The following is a 5,990-nucleotide window of genomic DNA, read 5'->3' as shown; positions in this document are numbered from 1 at the left end:
GGTCACTTTCTTATCTTCAATGTCAGGACCAACTTGCTTCACTCTGGGTCTTAATCTGTCCTCATGGGGCAAATATAGGATTAGATGTTGAATGAATGAAAATGAACTGGAAACTTTGGTATAATAATTCCTCACTGATAGTATGGTACTGTATATGTATTTAGTGACTCAGAATATAGTAAGTTAGCACTAAATTTTGTTCTGCAATTAAAATCTATCTATCTATCTATATACCTAGGCTGCTTCCCCCAAAAGAAAGGAGGTAGCTGAGACAGATCTACACACTCCCCCATTTACTCATCCATTCAAACACATTCAACAGCATCTTAGCCTATAAAGGGGAGAAATCCACATCCTCACTGCACCACACCCCGCACAAGGGTCAAACGCATTTCCAATCAAGTGACATACCTGCAGAAAGAAACTATGAGGCAGAAACTAGTTTACCCCTGCCACATCATAACAGACCCATCCTTACCCATCCCCTTACCCAAAATGAGGATAGGGAGAAAGTAGGAGGACACAGAGAAGGGTTTATTATAAGTTGCCTCTGACAACTGAGTTCTAAAGTTAAGAAGACAAGGTGAGGTTTAGAGGAGTGAGAGAGGGTGCTCAACAATAGAGAAAGGATTAGAGTAGTATTGACAATATTTGTGAAATGAAGAAGTTTAGTCAGATAGTGGTTCTAGGTACTTATTATTAACAACTTATATGTTTGCATAGTTTGTGAATTGTTTGTTATAATGCATGGGATTATATTGTACTGTATAATCTTTTAGATTTTAAAGTGATTAAGTTGTGACTCGAAGTTGTATCCAATACTGTGTGTTATGTATAAAGTGTGTGCATTCTGTTGTTCCAGACTGACAGTACTTGTGTTGTCCAAAATTTTATCACTACTGTTAGGCATTATTACCATTCAATTTCTTATGCTACCTCAGTATTAAAATGCTGCATAACACATATTTATGCATGAATAAAACATTTTGTACTCTGTAGAGATTATGATACACCAAAACAGATTTGATGATTTATACTTATGGTGAAAGAGGACACTGTATTGTGCCATACTTGTCACTCAGCTACAAAGTTCTTTTAAAGGTAGTATTTATTTGCCCAATCAATGTTGCCAGTGTCTAGATTAGCTGCATCAAGTGCGCGGAGAGGGTCACTCCTTCCCATGGTGGCACTAATATTATTGGAATGTCTCTCAAGTCTTTAATCCCCCCAATTCTCCCCCTCTGTCCATTTGGAAAAGGAAAAAAGGAAGTGTGTGGTAAATGAAGCCTTTCTTTCCTGTCCCCTTATAGAAGGATGTGACAGCATAAGCCACTCCTATGGTAGCGTATTTTTGACTTAGAGATGTTAGTGAAAGTCAATCCAAGGACCTCTTCTTGCCTCAGTCGAAAGGTAATCCATAGGTCCCAGCTTAGGAGGATTCACCCTTTGGTTGGAAGATGGTGCATTGCAGGTGGTAGAGCAGATATTCAGCCTTAGCAGTTCATTAGTGGAAAAGTTCATAATGAGATGAGCCAGGCCACAATAACAACTCTACATCACTTGTCTGAACTGCTTGTCATGCTTTATAGTGTCTATGTTATTTTTGTGAGCCTCCTGAGCAGCATGGATTGTGAACGGTGTTACAGCAATATCAATGGACTCATTAAGTTACACCATGCAAAGTGAGATATCCCTGCAACACACAAGATGAGTGGGGTATAAAGAAGGGCATATTATACATTTTTCTTTGACCCACCAGTATGGGATGAAACACTGATAGGTATTGAGAATATTTTAAATGTGTGGATGGTTACGTTTGTACAAGGATGGGGTAGTCAAAAGATTCCAAGGGCTTGAGTGGTGAGTGAATGGGTGTGGAAACATTTTCACTGAGCATGGTGTCGAGCAGTTCTCTCGATCATTTGTTTGAAACTTTTTACTGTTGCTTTCAAAATTTCTTACCTCCCTGTCGTTGGGTGAGATGTGAAAACGAGAGGGGGGCTGCAAGGACATAAAAGGTGCGATGAGTTAGTGAAGGCTAGTACAAAGCACATATTAAAGGGAATCAAATTGTATATATAAAGTTGAGTAAAATGGTCTTTCTAAGACGAGGTTTGGAATATCAAGTCCTAAATTACAGACCCTATACATACTGTAATAATTCTTTCGTGATCTAGGCACGTGTGATGACAATGTATCTATTCTGGCACTGCTGCCATCTTGAAACAGTAATATACAATGGAATGGATTACACGACGGGGAGCTATATAATATTTATGATCATGAAACTACACAATAATCCATGGGAAATAAGCTAAATTAGCTAGCTTCTTTAACCTTGCTTTAGTAATATGTGACAGTATTTGTATATATACTGGTTACATGGCAAACCGCCAGGATGGTTATGATAAGGACCTATATGTCAATAGTCCCCCTCGGATTAGATGATGGGGAGGACCTAGAAATGAGTACCGGCCAATTACTCCGTTTAACGATGGCTGAGCTCTGGTTTAATAGTTGATGGTTCGATAAGTCTCCCATTGGAGGGACATCACCCCATATCACCAGGCTTCCCCTCCCCCCTGTGATCCTTCCCCAGAGACCGGCTTGAGTGACTTAGAGAGGATGAGTGAGTGCCCGCAGCACCACATGTGCCCTAAGCACGCCTCAAATGAGTGGACCAGGACCGGACAAGGACTTCAAGAAGTAAGTGATGAGAGGTGCTTCGATATTTTGGACTTATTTTTTATGACTTTGAAATTTTATTTGTTATATGGTTTTTGTGTACAGGCTATTTACAGCACATTTGAAGGCCACCTCCTCTTAGGCTTTGCTTTTGTATATAATATTGAACCACGTACAGTCATTTAGATTGGCTCAACACTTTTTTTTTTTTTATATTATTTTTTTTGACTTATTTGGGTGGGTTTCAACCGACTTATTAGGAGAACCTAAAGCTCAATTAAACACATCCTATACTCTAATGTGTTAACACTGCACAACCCTGATTTACAACAATTTTACTTAATGATGGGGTTTTTACTTAACCAACTGCATTGCTAAAACTGGGACGGGTCTGTACACACACATACACGTGCAGCATCCCATATATATATATATATATATATATATATATATATATATATATATATGGGGATATAAATATACTACATATATATATATATATATACTATATATATATATATATATATATATATATATATATAGAGTGCATACATATATATATACTATATATATATATATATATATATATATATATATATATATATATACATATATATATATATATATATATACTATATATATATATATATATACTACATATATATATATATATATATATATATATATATATATATATATATATATATATATATATATACTGTATATATATATATATATATATATATGACTATATATATATATATATATATATATATATATATATATATATATATATAAATATATATATATATATATATATATAGCATATATATATATATATATATATATATATATAGGTATATATATATGTATATATATATAGTATATATGGTGGTGCATAGCGTATATATATATATATATATATATATATATATATATATATATATAGATATATATATATATATATATACATATATATATATATATATATATATAATATGTACATATATATATATATATATATATATAAATAGTATATATATATATATATATATATACAGTAATCAATGTAATATCCGGGACGCCCAATAACCGAACATCCCTACTCAACCGAACCTTACCTGGTCCTGGGATCAAACATTCCCAAAATGGTCCGGAAATCCAAAAAAAAAAATTTAAAAAAAATAGATTTTTTGTTGTCCGTAAGACGAACTTGCAGCAAGACGCCACGTGAGATACATTGTTTTGGTTCATCATACCTCTGACGTCCGAGCAGAGCGCGCTGCATCCTCCCCACTTTCCGCCCGTCTCTCACCGCGACTGGACTCACGCTCTTCGCAATGGCTGCCCATTTGCTCGCTTTGTAGGGTGGCGCCGTACTTGCTGCAAGGCCTCCTGCCGCTCTCGTCCCTCCTCTTATGTGTGTGTGATGATGGTCCCTGCCTCTCCTGAGAAAAGGAAGAGAGCGGTGTTGACTCTGGGAGAAGAAACGGGAGATATTGGAGAAAGTTGATGCGGGTTGGTCTTCTTCACTTATTCTCCATGTAGCTAATCCTGGCCCGGCTTCGACTTTGTTCGAGCATCAAGCGCTCCCTAGACAAATTCATGCAGTACACGGCTGACTTCTCACGCCACGAATAGTTACGCAACGTGGAAAGGAAGGTTATGTTTGGCTCTCAAGCTTGTAGAAATCGTATCGATCCACGCTGATTTGGTACCGACACCCGCGTGCAGCTGGTGTGATGGTACTGTACGTGGAATCGAGCTTATTGCCGCTGCTGAGAAGTTTGTGCGCGTTTACCACGCCTCTAGACTTCAAGGCATCCTAGGGTTGGCTCTTCGCTGCTCGGTTACGACATGGGCCTTACTAACCGTGAAAGCACATGGCTAAGCATTGGATCGCTAACGCAGGATGGGAGTTGACCAGTTTTGGCAATAAGGTGAAAGGTTTGATCGACAGGGAGGGCCTCTACTCTCGGTCAAGTCTATAATGCAGACTTTAAATCTGGTTTATTCTATCGCTTCTCGTGCTAACGAACACTCTAGCCGATGAGACGGGAGAAGTCGTGGCCTGGTCGCAAGCTTTCTTAAGGAACGGATATCTGCTTTAGTGTTGTGCCAGTGCTAACGGCATGCAACTGCCATTCGGCCCGACATTGTTGGCCGTGCGCGCTGCGCCTGGTGCCTTCGTGGGGTGAAGGATATCCTTCCTGTCGCATGGCACCATTCTTTGAAAGCATGGTTCACGGCTGTGATTTTCAAAGACTGGTTTCACTGCCACTTGGCCAAGGAGGTCATCCAGTAACAGATTTGAAGACACTCAAATTCCCTCGCCACCAGGTAAAGGCCTTCTCCCTCTATTCGACAATGCACCTGCCCACCCGCATGCGATAGGGACTTGGTTGTTGAGAATGGCCAGATTAGGTGCATGTTTCTACCTACCTACAACGACTGCTCTCATTCAACCCATGGACTGTTGAGCATGGCAACAAAAGCTACCTGTACCGCCGGAAGTTCCTCGTGGACGAGGTGATGGCATGTTCTCGAGGACGCAGGACGTGCGCAGGGAAGGACGCGATACCTCCAGGCAAGCGGATTCTCTGGAAAACCTTTCGCCGCTACAACATCAAGTCTGGCGCTTGCATTAACTGGGCTAGTGCATGGAAGGAAGTCCTCGTGGAAAACTCTTGAAAATGGTTGGTCTCGTCATTTCTCGGAACAGATGTGATTGGCTTATTTTCTTAGGGTTTATTATGGATGACTTCCAGGATCACATGACAAGCGTACGCACGGCGACGTTGTTGATGTGGACTTATGTCTGCGAGTGGTTGGACGCATTCATTTAGGCTTATCTCAAATATCTGACGCGTCCGATATCGAGATCGCGTCTTTCTGCCGCTGGTGTCAGTCCCGAATCCTGAAGATTCCGACATGACGGCGTCGGCGATGATGCGGACTCCTCCCAGCAGGACACTACCTCAGCCATCCCCAAGTTGGAGCGCACTTGGGAACATCTAGAGTTCAGCCCTAGACTCACCTGGAACACCCGGACTCATGCGATAGGGAGATGGGGCCCTTTGGGACCTCAGGAGGAAGTGCGTGCTTTCGGGCAGCAGATCGTCAATCGCTAGAATCGTCGGTCCTTGCGCCAGTCAACGATTGACAGTTTTTTCAGGCCCGTGACCCCGCTGTGCCAAGTCCCTGGTCTCCACTCCGTTGCCTCCCCAAGAGGGCCCCTCATGCTCTGAAACATAGCCTGGTGCACTATCAGCCACAGTGGAGTCACCGCTCGATGTGAGTTTGCG

This window comes from Coenobita brevimanus, chromosome 92, assembly GCF_032717465.1.
Source record: "Coenobita brevimanus isolate Jiangsu-jjx chromosome 92, ASM3271746v2, whole genome shotgun sequence".
NCBI classification, from domain to species: domain Eukaryota; kingdom Metazoa; phylum Arthropoda; class Malacostraca; order Decapoda; family Coenobitidae; genus Coenobita; species Coenobita brevimanus.
The sequence above is the reverse complement of the archived record's forward strand: the minus strand, read 5'-3'. Positions refer to the sequence as shown.